A 15,956-nucleotide genomic window follows, 5' to 3' on the forward strand; every position below is an offset into this window, starting at 1 on the left:
TGCAATGTCCAACACTTATGGAAAGTTACATCACAGATCCTTGCCAGTCCTGCTACCTGTTGTGTTAAAGACAGCAAATAGCACCGTTAGTGGCAGACCTCTGCTGTGTCTCTGTAAAGCTCATCCGTGTTCACAACTCTGTCATGGAAAAGCAGCAGCTGGGTGACCAAGTGGGTATCGTAAAGGATTTATGAAGAAATTGCCTTGAGACTTTTTTCAAGTGTAAATATCAGTCTTTTTTTATTACTGTAGAAGAAAAGAGCATAAACAGAATCACTACTCGAGCAACAGAAAAACAATAAAATAAACACTTATAAAATGTAGTTCAGGGCCTATTGAGATAACTTCTCCCTATTCAACAATCAAGACAGGGCCATGCAAAGATGAGTCAATCACATTCTACAAAGGAAGAATATTTCCCAGAATTCCCTATTGTAGAGGACCAATTAAAGCAAAAAAAATAAGTCCTGTTGTTGTCCGGATGTTTTTTTTGCAGGAACCACCACATTAACTCCTTGTGTCAGGTCTCTCCATAGAGATATTTCCCCTAGAGAGGAAGAAATCTGTCAAAAAACTCCCCAAAGACAAGCCTTCAGTGAATAGCTATGCTTTCAACAAACAAAAAGCACAAGCAAAGGTAAAACTGAATTGAATTTCAGTTGAATTTTCAAACTTTACAGAATGATATTGAAAAAGAATTGAGAGAAAAAACCACAAGGGTAGCATAGAAAAAGATAAGGTTTTAAACTAGAAAGTTAATTCAGGTCAAAAGTTACCAAACTAACAGGCTTGCAATCTACAATAAATTAATAATAATGAGGAAAATAATCTTTATTCCATGCTTTGTTTTTCTCAGGATAAAAATAAAGTCTTGTAGAATGGAAGTTTCAGACAAAAGTTGGTGTATAACCCATTGCTACCCACGTGGATAAGTTCAGACTTCCCCTACCAGGCTGAGATAAGAAATTCCCATGCACTCTGACTGCTGGGCCTCCGAGGCTTTCATGATGGTGCACCAAGAATGCCTAGCAATACCTAGTCCCAGAAAAAACCTCTGGAAGAGCCAATATCAGTGCTTTCACTTCAGCCCAGACACTAGGTCCCTTCGTTCTCCTCCTGAGGAAATTCCAACTCACATGTCACTGAAATTGTGTCCACATGCCCCCTAGCAAGGCTCATCCCCTTGGATCAGAATACTGGTCAATTTGTAGGCATGTAGGAAATGTGGAGCCAATTATTCACCTCTTCCCCCTCTGTGGTCATTTACATTTGTGCAAAGTGAATGCTAGGCAGTTGAGAATCAGGCTTTGTATGGGGATTAGGGATTCCCTTCTATTCTGCCCTACTGAGCAAATACTGCATAAAAAAATCAAATTATTCATTCAGATTCTGAAATGAATGTGTTCCAGCAAGGCTTGTCCCTCCTTTTCATTTGTTTTCTGTGGGCATTCATGAGATTCAGTTTTACCAGCTCAAACACTGACATAGAACGAATTCTAATCTCGCCCACCTAAACCCCTAGACAATACCTACTTAGATTTCAATTTCTCTTTCTGCAGCCATTCGCCCCCATAGTCTAATTATAAGAGTTACTCATCCAGTCTGGGAACTGAAGCAGTACCATGTGATTTATGTGACCAATCACAAGTAAGCAAACACAATTTAGGCAGCAAACCATTAAATAAATGAGTAGAGTCATAGTGTAAATGAATTTTTTTGGAAAAACCTATCTAATTTTTGATTAATGAACAAACTGGAGAAAATCATAACAGGCTATGAAGTCAGCTGACCCATGTTATGTGTCAGGGGTATTACTTCTAACCCCGACCCATGTCATGTTTCTGGCACCAAGAAATGAAGATTGATCTCTTACCAACAACTCCAAAGTGTCACAGCTTTATGACAATTGTGATTTGTATGTGGACATTCTGTGAAGAGAAAAAGAGAGGAAATATTAAAAATTATTCACTCAGTTCTTGTTTCCACATTCACCTGTCTAGGTTAAAATATGGGGTTAAATTTCCCTTAAATATTACCTTAGTGCCTCTAAGCTTCTTACCCTGAATAACATTTTGAGGTACAGGCTGTCAAGTAAATGATGATTCTTTACTGATATATTAAACCAGACCTAGATAATATTAGCCTGAAACCTATCAGTTCCACACAATAATGTATATTAAAAATCTCATATATAGAATTAGATTCACCCCTGCTGGCACATCTCCAGTATTGCCAACCCCAAATGTTCAAAAATCATGAGTCCGGCTGACCAAAAATCATGAGATTGGCTTTAAAATCATGAGATTATGCAAAAATAATAGCTCGGGTGTTCTTTTTCTTTGCCTTCTGCTTTTTTAGCACTCCAGGGTGCACTGGGGTCTCATTTCGAAGCTTTCTCCACAAGAAACAAGAAACTTCCTTGAAGAATGAAGGCTGAAATCATCACATATCCACTTGACTCTAGGAGCTGGGGCTTTAAGAAAAATAATCATGAGACTCATGACAAAATCATGAGTGTTGGCAACACTGCCTGCCACATCCTGCATCTGTATGCTTGGGGGCAATTCACTCAAAGGGCAATATCTGCCCTCCCTCTGAGCTTCTGGCAGGAAATGGCAGCTTTCACTTGCAAGTGAGGTTCTCTAGTAAAGGCTGCTCAGGTGATGAAGTGAACCAACACATTCTCCAGCCACCACATCCACGTCCCTTGTAAGCCTAGAAGTCAAAACTGACATATTAGCCAAGTTTTTACTGTAATATCCTCAGAACCAAATTTTGCTCCCAGATATGCAACTCCCATTGTGTTTCATAATAAATGTGCAGCACAATATCTGAGCACAAAATCTGGCTCCTACAACTAAAATCTGCTTTTGGTTACAGCTACTCAATCAGTTATTTCCATGGATTTGCATAGGGTCATACAGGAGGAGGAAAAATGTAGTCCTGCCCTTGCTCCTTTAAATTCTCTTTCACCAATTTTGTGGTTTTGTAGTGGTGTGGGGGGAGAGGGATCTTTTTAATCTTTTTTTCCCTTGAACATTAGTTTCCTTTCAATTTTATTTGACAAGCCCTCCTCTGTCCTTTAATGTATTGTTATTTACCTCCTCTTTATACATTTTTGTTCATGTCTAGTGTTTTTGAGACCATCTTCAAAATGTTAGAAACAGTGATGGGAAAACCTCTGCAGGTTTGGATTCGTTTTAGATAAACAACCAAATATTGTAAAACTTTGGCGGTGTCTCTGACACCTTCCCCCACCCACCCACCCACCGACCCCCCACCCCAAGCATTCTACCCTCTCTCACCACTCAGCTGCCCTCTTCCACACACAAGTCTAGTGATACTTTCTTCCACCACACAATCCTCTTGTTCCCCAACTGGATTCTGAAGCCTGCGACCTCCTCCCTTCAAAATCACCATGAGAAAACAGGAAGCCTCCAGCTTTCTAAGAGCTTATTGGGATGTCCAGCTGCTCTGCTCCTTGCTTCTTGTTTCTGCTGGTCTGCAAATGGAGATTGAAGAGTACCAAAAAATATTAAAGGACCAGAAGCAACAGCTGTAATGTGACCAAGCCGAGCATTTCTGCTCTACGCTAGAGCATGGAATGCATTGAAGTAGTGGAATCCTTGACTCAGACATAAACTGTTTTCCCACCAGAAGACCCCTCAGGGGAGGACTGGAGCAGAAAGGCCAGCCCATATAGAAGTACGGAGAGATTGCCTGCATATCATGGAGTAGACTGTAGGCTGCTGGGTATGTGTCCCACTACAGGCAGAGGAAATGATGAGTGAGCCTAAAGGAATGGTTGTACGGTCTCATTCTCCTTTGGAAGGGAAGAAAGCTGGACTAGCCTGTTAAAAAAACATTTGCATGCCTCAGAGGTTTGATTTTCATTCAGTGTCAGGTCTGGGAAAAGATTTGATGGTTATGAGGTGACATAGGATGGAAGTGGAGAGTTCCTTCCCCTTGCCCCTTCCCCTCTCCCATCTCCCCCTTCCCCCCCCACGACTTAGGAAGCACAGAAGGAAAAGCAGTTCTGAACAGTCTGAAACCATGCGGCCTTTGACATTCTCCTGCAATTAAAGATAGGTGTTCATTTTAATTGCATTGCTCCAATTCAACTGTTTTATTTTGCTAGGTTCCACAAGCACTTATTTTCTTTCCTTTAGAGCAACTTGAAATCTAGTAACAAAGATAAAAGGAGAAAACAATTAGTCTGCAATTCTTGAGACAATTATCATTGTCCACTTTGGGATGTGATACATCACTACCCCCTCACTCATAAGCCCAGCTGCCAGAGCACATTTGTCAGGGCTTAGATGCACTTAAAATAAATGAACTATACAGGCAAAGAGTTAAAAATAAGCTATCAGATCTTCAGTTGCTTACCAAGTTCTCTGGAGTCTTTAGGTACTTGATGATGGTTTAGATATTTATGGAAGAAATACATGCTTTAAGGTCAGCCCGAAGAGATAGGGAGCAAACAGCATTTGCAGTAGTTCACCTCTGCCTTCCTGCAAAGGGAGGAGCCAGTGGGCAGGGCAATTTCATTCCAATCTACCTTCTCCCTTCCCTCACTATATAGGGAAGGAGCCAAATGTTGTTTTCATGACCCCTGCCTTCTCTGAGGGAGAGAGCCAGCAGCATTTTCACTGCCCCTCATCATCTGCCAGCTGAGAAACATAGCCAAGAGGAGTTACATCACACATATGAACACCTTGGCAAAAATCCCACCACTGGAAAAGCATTGCACTGTGTCTAAGATTAAGGAGACGGAGACGATTGCATCAAGCTATCCACTTCAGTTTACAGTGACTTTTTTGCAGCCCCATCTTACACATACATCATCATCTTTTAAGTGACATAAGTGTACTCAGCACTACAAGACACATACAAGCAAAAAACGTCTGCCCCAAAGAGCTTACAATTTAAGAAATGGATCCAAAAGAACAAGATACGCTGGGAAGCTATAGGATGGAGTAGGTTGAAAGGATATTCATTTCTTTCTTTGTAATATGTTAAAATGACACTGACAACTTAAAAAATCACATTTCTGTCTATACTTACTTTACCTACTGTTAGTCTACTAAGTAACACATACGATTACTGTCACTGAAAGAGATCAGAGAAAACAATTTTCCATTTTGTCAGTTTGCTCATTTTGTGCATTTGACAGCACTTTGGGTGAAATTCATTCCTTATGCCAGGGGTCAGCACAAGACCTATGCACTATGGCTTAAACTGATGCACAGGCTTGGTGCTGGCCCTTGGCACAGAGGGGAACATCAGCTGAAGTGCTGTCAAATAACGATAGCCACAGAAACATAGCTCGGTCTTTGGTCATGGCTGTCTACTGTGACTCTGAGAGCATGTTTGCCCTACAAACACAGAGGACTTTCTCTTTTCACTCAGCCACCCACCAGAACCCTTGAAATTCTGACTGTGAAGGCCCAGTTTCTATCAATTACCCATCGTTACTCTGAGCAGCACCTTATTCCACAAGCAGTCAGGCCAACATCTATGGAATCTCAGGTAGAGTAGGTTATTGTTATGCAACCTCACGGTCTCCTTATTGGCAAGTTAGAACATCCAGGCAGAGTCCCCAGAATAATGACACTGGCACAAGCTCAGTTTAGCAACAGAACCACATCTTTTTATTGGTGAAAGACAGTACACAGGCAGCTCCACTCCTGCTACTGGTGTCGCTGGTATCAACAACTGCTTCCTCTCTCTCACCATCACAGAAATTATATGCCTCAACTTCTCGAAGTTACTTCCTGAGGCAGAAGTTCTTTCTCTCTGGGAGAAACCACACCCAATAAGGGCTTCCTGTGCCAAGAGACAACCACTCACCTAGACAGACAGCACAGTAACTCTGTTACAGTATTACTCAGCATGAATAAAGGTAGTAGAATTTGGCATTAAAAATAAATCCCAAGTGGAAGTAGCCTGGCAGCCTAATGCAGAAGCTGCAAGTACCGCATTGCCAGCTCTTGTGATTTTGGTATTTTCCTGAGAGCCCCAGCTCCTGGGGATAAGTGATTATATAGGTCATACTGTGAAGTGGCTCGCAACTGTGAGTGCCTACCTCAGGGCAGACTGTTGAAGGCAACCCAACTGGTGATGTGTTCTGTAACTAGATTTCACCAAGCCAGTACCAAATGTGAACTCTTGGATCACTATCCCAGTCTTACCATGCAGTCACAGACAGTCCTCGTAGACTCTCCAGTCTATCATGCCACCTAGACAAACTGGATTTAGTGATAAATGGTCACTTATATAAAAAAAAATCACACCACAATCAGGTTGCTTCAGTCCCAAGAGACCAGTCATTTATCCCAATCAATTGGTGCCCTAGATCTTACACCACAAACAATGCCTGTAGCCAATCCTGTAATAAGCAATCTAACAGTTTATTAACTAGAAAAAAGGAATAAGAGTTATGACAGGTTAAAGCAAGCAAACATATACACACAAATGAGTTACCATCTAAATCCTAAGAGTGACAGAGTTGTAGTGACCTGTCCATTCAAAGTGCTCTCAGGGCAGCCTGAGGAGGCAGCTCCTGTGAAGCTCTGGCCCTTCAGAGTTCAAACAGCCAAAAAGATGAAAACTTTTCCTGTGGCTTAGTCTTGTTTCTTCATTCAGCTCCCAAGTCCACAGAACAAGCTCTTCCTTGTATATAGCATTTCCCAGGTGTGATAGGGCCATTAACCAAGTCTTTGAATTGCAATGGTCATTGATGACAGCTGATTTTGATAATCCTTCTGGATGAACAGGGGATGCGGGGGGGGAGGGTGGGTATGATTCCCATGCCTGAGTTCATACGTTCAGAGCAATCATTTTCAAAATTATAAAGCAAAACTTACATATTTCCTGGCTTATCGCATGGAATACAGACATTGTGAGATTCATGCATGCAGCGGTTTACAAGCATTTCCTAGAGTCAAAACACTAAATACGATCTTATTAGACTAATACCCATTTTGAGCAAAACTATCATACAGGTGACCTGGTTTAGTTTCCAGCTATGAGGCTGTCAGTTCTTAGCTAATGCCTGCAACCTGGGCAAGTGCTGGCATCTGGCCTGCCAGCGTCACAACATAACAATGTCCACTTTCATTTTTTTTAAAAAAGTAATTTCTCCAACTCTTGTGGTTGCAAATAAAAGCTTGAAAACATGACCCAGGTGCACCCTAAAATCTCAAGAACCAGTGGGCAAATAAAAAGATTCAAAAATTATTTTTTAAAATCAAGATTTTTAAGCCAGTCTCAATGATTTTGGCAGGGCCGGGAGGATGACTCAATTTTTGAACATGTGAAGCTGAGATGGGTTTTTAAAGGTATTAGGTGCCTAGTGGGATTTTCAAAAGCACCTCTGTGCCCAAGGAATTAAGCTCCTAGCTGCTTTTGAAAATCCCATTAAGCTCCATCTGCATCTTTAGGCACCTCAGTACCTTTAAAAGGTGCCAGGGAGGGAATAGCACCATGCAGTGCTGTCCAGCTATGAAAGTGACATTGTTGGACTCCAAGGGTGAAGGTGTCCTCCTCAGTCAATGACTTAGTTGCCACTGTGCAGGGACTTGGAAAGTGAAGGGACAGAGGATAACAAGAGAAATTAGGAGATCCCACAGGAGTCCCCACCCACTGAAAAAGAAAATTTGAATATGAACATCCAGTGGGAATTTTTTAAAGTAAATCAAGAATAAACTGATTGTCAGTTTATCACACAGTAAATATAAATCTTTGCCATTGGACCCATATCCATTGCAAGGTGACTCAAATCTGGATGAAAAAAAGGTTTGAAGCCAGCTTAATTGTTTAGCACAGAGGGTACATTTCTGGTGTGGTGTGTTACCTTCTAAGGCAATGAAAGTGCACCCCAGAGTGTCATGAGTTGTAGCATGACCTAGGTAGGAAAATATAAAGAAAAGGAGTACTTGTGGCACCTTAGAGACTAACAAATTTATTAGAGCATAAGCTTTCGTGAGCTACAGCTCACTTCATTGGATGCATTTGGTGGAAAAAACAGAGGAGAGATTTATACACACACACAGAGAACATGAAACAATGGGTTTATCATACACACTGTAAGGAGAGTGATCACTTAAGATAAGCCATCACCAGCAGCAGCGGGGGGGGGGGGGGGGAAAGGAGGAAAACCTTTCATGGTGACAAGCAAGGTAGGCTAATTCCAGCAGTTAACAAGAATATCAGAGGAACAGTGGGGGGTGGGGTGGGAGGGAGAAATACCATGGGGAAATAGTTTTACTTTGTGTAATGACTCATCCATTCCCAGTCTCTATTCAAGCCTAAGTTAATTGTATCCAGTTTGCAAATTAATTCCAATTCAGCAGTCTCTCGTTGGAGTCTGTTTTTGAAGCTTTTTTGTTGAAGTATAGCCACTCTTAGGTCTGTGATCGAGTGACCAGAGAGATTGAAGTGTTCTCCAACTGGTTTTTGAATGTTATAATTCTTGACGTCTGATTTGTGTCCATTCATTCTTTTACGTAGAGACTGTCCAGTTTGGCCAATATACATGGCAGAGGAGCATTGCTGGCACATGATGGCATATATCACATTGGTAGATGCGCAGGTGAACGAGCCTCTGATAGTGTGGCTGATGTGATTAGGCCCTATGATGGTATCCCCTGAATAGATATGTGGACAGAGTTGGCAACGGGCTTTGTTGCAAGGATAGGTTCCTGGGTTAGTGGTTCTGTTGTGTGGTGTGTGGTTGCTGGTGAGTATTTGCTTCAGATTGGGGGGCTGTCTGTAAGCAAGGACTGGTCTGTCTCCCAAGATCTGAGAGAGCGATGGCTCGTCCTTCAGGATAGGTTGTAGATCCTTGATGATGCGTTAGAGAGGTTTTAGTTGGGGGCTGAAGGTGATGGCTAGTGGCGTTCTGTTGTTTTCTTTGTTGGGCCTGTCCTGTAGTAGGTGACTTCTGGGTACTCTTCTGGCTCTGTCAATCTGTTTCTTCACTTGCAGGTGGGTATTGTAGTTGTAGGAATGCATGATAGAGATCTTGTAGGTGTTTGTCTCTGTCTGAGGGGTTGGAGCAAATGCGGTTATATCGTAGCGCTTGGCTGTAGACAATGGATCGAGTAGTATGATCTGGATGAAAGCTAGAGGCATGTAGGTAGGAATAGCGGTCAGTAGGTTTCCGATATTGGGTGGTGTTTATGTGACCATCGCTTATTAGCACCGTAGTGTCCAGGAAGTGGATCTCTTGTGTGGACTGGTCCAGGCTGAGGTTGATGGTGGGATGGAAATTGTTGAAATCATGGTGGAATTCCTCAAGAGCTTCTTTTCCATGGGTCCAGATGATGAAGATGTCATCAATGTAGCGCAAGTAGAGTAGGGGCATTAGGGGACGAGAGCTGAGGAAGCGTTGTTCTAAGTCAGCCATAAAAATGTTGGCATACTGTGGGGCCATGCGGGTACCCATCGCAGTGCCGCTGATTTGAAGGTATACATTGTCACCAAATGTGAAATAGTTATGGGTGAGGACAAAGTCACAAAGTTCAGCCACCAGGTTAGCCGTGACAGTATCGGGGATACTGTTCCTGACGGCTTGTAGTCCATCTTTGTGTGGAATGTTGGTGTAGAGGGCTTCTACATCCATAGTGGCTAGGATGGTGTTTTTAGGAAGATCACCAATGGACTGTAGTTTCCTCAGGAAATCGGTGGTGTCTCGAAGATAGCTGGGAGTGCTGGTAACGAAGGGCCTGAGGAGGGAGTCTACATAGCCAGACAATCCTGCTGTCAGGGTGCCAATGCCTGAGATGATGGGGCGTCCAGGATTTCCAGGTTTATGGATCTTGGGTAGCAGATAGAATACCCCAGGTCGGGGCTCCAGGGGTGTGTCTGTGCGGATTTGTTCTTGTGCTTTTTCAGGGAGTTTCTTGAGTAAATGCTGTAGTTTCTTTTGGTAACTCTCAGTGGGATCAGAGGGTAATGGCTTGTAGAAAGTGGTGTTGGAGAGCTGCCTAGTAGCCTCTTGTTCATACTCCAACCTATTCATGATGACGACAGCGCCTCCTTTGTCAGCCTTTTTGATTATGATGTCAGAGTTGTTTCTGAGGCTGTGGATGGCACTGTGTTCTGCATGGCTGAGGTTATGGGGTAAGCGATGCTGCTTTTCCACAATTTCAGCTCGTGCACGTCGGCGGAAGCAGTCTATGTAGAAATCCAGGCTGCTGTTTCGACCTTCAGGAGGAGTCCACCCAGAATCCTTCTTTTTGTAGTGTTGGCAGGAAGGTCTCTGTGGGTTAATATGTTGGTCAGAGTTGTGTTGGAAATATTCCTTGAGTCTGAGACGTCGAAAATAGGATTCTAGGTCACCACAGAACTGTATCATGTTCGTGGGGGTGGAGGGGCAAAAGGAGAGGCCCCGAGATAGGACAGATTCTTCCGCTGGGCTAAGAGTATAGTTGGATAGATTAACAATATTGCTGGGTGGGTTACGGGAACCATTGTTGTGGCCCCTTGTGGCATATAGTAGTTTAGATAGCTTAGTGTCCTTTTTCTTTTGTAGAGAATCAAAGTGTGTTTTGTAAATGGCTTGTCTAGTTTTTGTAAAGTCCAGCCACGAGGAAGTTTGTGTGGAAGGTTGGTTCTTTATGAGAGTATCCAGTTTTGAGAGCTCATTCTTAATCTTTCCCTGTTTGCTGTAGAGGATGTTGATCAGGTGGTTCCGCAGTTTCCTTGAGAGTTTGTGGCACAAGCTGTCAGCATAGTCTGTGTGGTATGTAGATTGTAATGGATTTTTAACCTTCAGTCCTTTCGGTATGATGTCCATCTGTTTGCATTTGGAGAGGAAGATGATGTCTGTCTGTATCTGTGCGAGTTTTTTCATGAAGTTGACAGATTTCCACTCTATACGGCTAAATTCAGTGCCTTGCATAATCACAGGTTTCAGAGTAGCAGCCGTGTTAGTCTGTATTCGCAAAAAGAAAAGGAGTACTTGTGGCACCTTAGAGACTAATAAATTTATTAGAGCATAAGCTTTCGTGAGCTACAGCTCACTTCATCGGATGCATTTGGTGGAAAAAATGTATATCACATTGGTAGATGCGCAGGTGAACGAGCCTCTGATAGTGTGGCTGATGTGATTAGGCCCTATGATGGTATCCCCTGAATAGATATGTGGACAGAGTTGGCAACGGGCTTTGTTGCAAGGATAGGTTCCTGGGTTAGTGGTTCTGTTGTGTGGTGTGTGGTTGCTGGTGAGTATGAAAACATGAAAGGTTTTCCTCCTTCCCCCCCTGCTGTTGGTGATGGCTTATCTTAAGTGATCACTCTCCTTACAGTGTGTATGATAAACCCATTGTTTCATGTTCTCTGTGTGTGTGTATATAAATCTCTCCTCTGTTTTTTCCACCAAATGCATCCGATGAAGTGAGCTGTAGCTCACGAAAGCTTATGCTCTAATAAATTTGTTAGTCTCTAAGGTGCCACAAGTACTCCTTTTCTTTTTGCGAATACAGACTACCACGGCTGCTACTCTGAAACCTGTAGGAAAATATGTTTGGGACCATTGCCACTCATAGATTCATAGTTGGATGTCACAACAACCTCTATCACTTTCTGAAAGCTCCAATAAAACAAGCATGCAAAGCTAAGGCTGTCATTTCTGCCTATTGATTTATTGACATCAGTTGCACTCCCTTTCCCAAACTCTATAAATATGAAGCAAATGGCAGCCAAAAAAACCCCAAAAAACAAAAAACCCTGCAAATCAGGCTCTTGTATAACATTTTCACATTTACTGCTACTTGACACTTACTTAGAATAAATGCAGTCACCAGTTTAGGATAAAATATATACTTAGTTGAACAGTGAAAGAAAGGAATATACAATTCTAGCTATCCCAAACAGATTGCTAACCCTAGTTGTTTACCAAGAATATTTTTAGGCTTGGCAGAATTTGATTTTTCCCTGTAGTTTAGAGGGATAATATCAACATTTATTTTTAAACATTTTTTTATTTGTATGAATTTAAATGTTCACAGTTGAACAAAATTATGTGTTTTAAGCTTTTTCATTTTTTATTGATTTAAAGTTTCATAATCGCAGGAAATTATGGGGGGACAGGCAATTATTTAATGACAGTAGACACTGTGATTCAAAAAGATAGAGATTTATAATCATTAAAACACAAATTGTCAACAACACATCAAAATATACAAAGTAAATATCCTTAAAACAAACTCTAGTAAGTTCTCAAGCAGCATTTTTCTTACTTTGCCTGTCTGCAAATTTCTATTACTGATGAGAATATATACTGATAAAAATCTAATCCTTCCAAGACTACATAGTTTGCTGTCTTCCTCTGTCTAACTTTATTGCTTCTAGGACAAGGCAGCTTCAGTGTGTATGCACCAAGTTAAAAAAAAAAGTAGGGGAGGAAAAATGTAAGGGAGGATCTGTGATGGGTTGTACCAACCCCACACTGGGACAACGGGGCAGACCAATCACCATGGGCCCAACAGGCCATGCCCCCACTGCTCATGCTTCCAGTGGAAGGGGCAGATAAAAGGAGGAAGTCCTGCTGAGTCTGGTCTGGCTGAGAAGGAGGAAGGTTGTGTATTGCAAGCTCCTTCAGAGATGCCTGAGACTCTCCAAGTGGTAGGAACCGTGGACCCGGACTATACTGTGGACGATCAGATGACTGCAGAGATTGACAGGGACACTGAAGTGCTGCTAGCCAAGGAGATGCCTGAAATGTACCTAGCGGTAGGAAGTGACCCAGGGAATGTACTGGAAGTTAGTGCTTAAACCCTTAATGGGGAATCCCTGGGCTACATTGGACCCTGAGTCAGAATCCGGTGGAGCAGGGTGGGTCCAAATTCTCCTACTCCACCCCACTTTCCATTAGATGTGGCTACTGTTTGCCTGCCCCAGCCAGAAGGCTCAGGGGTCCTAGACTGTCTGTTTACTCTGCCCTGCCAGGGGGCTACAAATGGACAAACTTACCCCATTACTGTTTGCCTGCCCTAGCCAGGAGGCTCAGGGTCCATATACTGCTTGGTTAGTCTATAGCCCCTAGGTGGGGCTGAACGACTGTTTGTTCTGCCCTGCCCGGAAGGTCAGAAACCCTGCATTGTTACTATCTGCCCTGGCCAGGAGACTCAGAGGGTACAGACTGCTTGTCCTAGATAGCGCAGGGGCAGCGGGTTGACATTTGTTTGACCCCACCAGGGGTCCTGAGACAACATTGTTGCAAGTTTTTGATCCCACACCACAGGGAATCCAGATGACTGTGTGATGGGGTGTACCAACCCCACACTGGGCCAACAGGGGCAGCCCCACTTGACAAACAGCTCCCCATGTCACAGGGACCTTGACTCGTTCTAGGACCTATGCCTTATTCTTTTATAGCTCATAAATCAAGACAGTCCTGCTTCTGATCAAAATGGAATACATTTCATAGAACACATATGTGTATCCTTTGTTCATACTAGACAATTTTCATAGAACTGCCATAAGCTATTGAGGGTCTTTTTACCTTCCTATAATCACTGCTGACATTTGCTTCAACAACATAAAGGGTATTGAGATAGCTGGGGGTGGCTGGTATTCTTGTTTTGAAGTTCAGCAGAGGAGGGAGAGAATTTATTCTTACTAGATTCCTAGTCTCAGGTGGCACTGTTTGTTTTATTGTATTGTTTTTCTGACAAGTTACTCTGAATAAGCAGAGCAGCTGTTACTGCTGTTTAGGGTGGCACATGCTGCCTCCTCAACTTGCAGCTTCTCAGACTCCTTTGATGTTCCTCCTGGGTGTTTCTCAGTTTCCCTTTCCTTCTGAGATATCACTGGTCCTTGTTTCATTATGTCAAGGCACACAGAAGACAGAGGGATGGGCTTGTGATGCAGTGATGAAACTGGCACTGAGTCTGCATAGTCTGTAGTAGTTTATTATTGCTGCCAGTGAAAAAGAAATCTAAACTTGGCAGGCTCAGCTTGCTGTGAATCAATATTTTACAGGTAGTGTACTTTGAAGAGATGTCACAAAGACAGACTTTGGCAGGGGAGGGGGAGGGAAGAAAAAAGTGAGAAAGAGAAGAATTTATCCTGACATGCTTTGACAGACTTTTCCAGCAAAAATAAGGGAAAACAAGCAACAAGTGCTGCTGCTGCTTTATCACAAGGCAGGACTGAATCCTTTACAAATGGTATTATTCCCCTTTTGCTTTCTCCACAATTGCTCCACCACAAAGGGGAAAAACCAGCAGTGATTCAACTCAGCACACAAAAACTGTTCTTTGGAATTACTACAGATTAAGGGAACAGAGTAACACCCTCAGAATGGGATACATCAGAGTCAAAGCCTCTGTACAGCAGAGGAAATGATAGGGAGGAGTAAGACATATTTCATGTCCCAAGCTTTTCTTCCTACCATTTTAGGGCTCTTTGCAAAGCTTGATTTTTTTATTTGTTGACTTATTTTGGTGCGGTTGGATGAGCCATTCTTCCTTAATTATCAATGTACAACTGACCAGTTTCCTAATACACCGTATGGTTCTAAGGCATCTAGTTACTCAGCACTGGCTGTCAAATTACTTCCATGTGAAATTCAAGGCATCAGTTATAACATACAAAGCTCTGGCTATCTCAAGCCATCTCTGCTTGCCTGCCTCATCTCTACATCTGCATTTGGCCTGGATACTTTGGCTGCTACTCCAAAGGGTGAAGATTGTGGAAACCAGGGACATTTTCATTTGCAGGCCCTCAAACTCCAGAATTCCCTGCCATCACAAGTAAGTTTGGCCCGAATCCACAAAGGGACTTAAACATTGCAACACTCAGCATCACAATGCCTAACTTCTTGCGGTTTAGAAAATCACAGGACAATGTTGCAATCCACAAAGCCTGAATTAGGTGGCTAGGCTCCCCATACAATCAATGGGGAGAGATAAGGACCTCAGAATGTGACCCACAAAAGCCACCATTCTAGGTGGGGAGCCACCTAAGCTAGTCAATGCAAGATGCCAAAGACAGGAGTGTGTCCTAAACTCCTCCAATCTCACAGAGACCAGTGCCTAAGTCTAGGCTGCAGGGAGGCGCGCATCTTTGCTAGTGATCCACAACCAGGAACCCATCTCCTGGAGTCAGGCAGCTTTGGTGCCTAAGTCGTTTCTTGTGAGGATAACTGAGATGCTGGCCTTCTGCCACACACAAAATGGCAGGGACCAGGGGAATTTCACGCAGGTTTGTTGCTGGGAGCGGGGGGGGGGGTTGTGTGAGACCAAGGCAGGGGCATAATACAATAGCCATTTGGCTGCACAGCTTAAATCCAGAGCAAATAAAAGCCAGTGGAAGGAGAAAACTCACTGTCACATCTGGATTTAAACTGTGTGGCCAAATGGCTATTGTATTCTGCCCCTGCCTTGGTCTCACACAATCTCCCCTCCCCTAACAACCCTGAGTGAAATTAACAAGGAACCCAGAAATAGCCCCTACTCCTGCGGTTCAGACTGTGGAGTGAACAGCTAAATTTAAAAACTATTCTTATGCAGGCAGCAGACTACCTGGGGAGGGTTCTCCCTCAGCCAGTCCCTCTGCTCCCTGCTACAAGCTAGAGGGGAGCCCTTGCAGCCCCTGCTGAGTGCGGGGGTCGGGGGAAGGTGAAGCCTGGCCCTGTCGGCAGCCTGGCTGGAGGAGAGGGGGAGAAATGATAAACAAATGTGACAGTGAGTTTTCCTTTCCAAGCTTTTATTAGCTTTGAGTTTGAACTTTTTGTTCTGCAGCCAAAAGAGGTGAAAGTAAGCCAGTACTGAATGTTTCACTTATTTGCCAGTACACTATTGCATCTTTTTTTACCGGTACTCCGGACCGGACCGGCTTATTTTCACCTCTGACAGCTCAGGAAAAGATGGGAGTTGCCTTACCAAGTGGGGGAGGGAGGGTCAGTGCTAAGGAGGCCAATTCAATTAAGGTGAAAGTGGCCT

At 43.2% G+C, this 15,956-nt stretch overlaps 1 long non-coding RNA gene across 2 annotated transcripts; it reads right to left on the reverse strand.

Moving 5' to 3' along the window:
* Positions 1-217: 217 nt before the first annotated feature.
* On the reverse strand, positions 218-6,647 carry LOC119853992. Of its 2 annotated transcripts, none has more exons than XR_006279880.1 (4): positions 6,522-6,647; positions 3,306-3,502; positions 1,874-1,928; positions 218-547 (listed from the first exon to the last, which is right to left on the reverse strand). It is a non-coding gene; the product is annotated as an uncharacterized LOC119853992 (long non-coding RNA). The 2 variants fall into 2 exon arrangements; XR_005292299.2 differs by having other exon boundaries at positions 6,487-6,637.
* Positions 6,648-15,956: the final 9,309 nt, after the last annotated feature.

This window comes from Dermochelys coriacea, chromosome 3, assembly GCF_009764565.3.
Source record: "Dermochelys coriacea isolate rDerCor1 chromosome 3, rDerCor1.pri.v4, whole genome shotgun sequence".
NCBI lineage: Eukaryota > Metazoa > Chordata > Testudines > Dermochelyidae > Dermochelys > Dermochelys coriacea.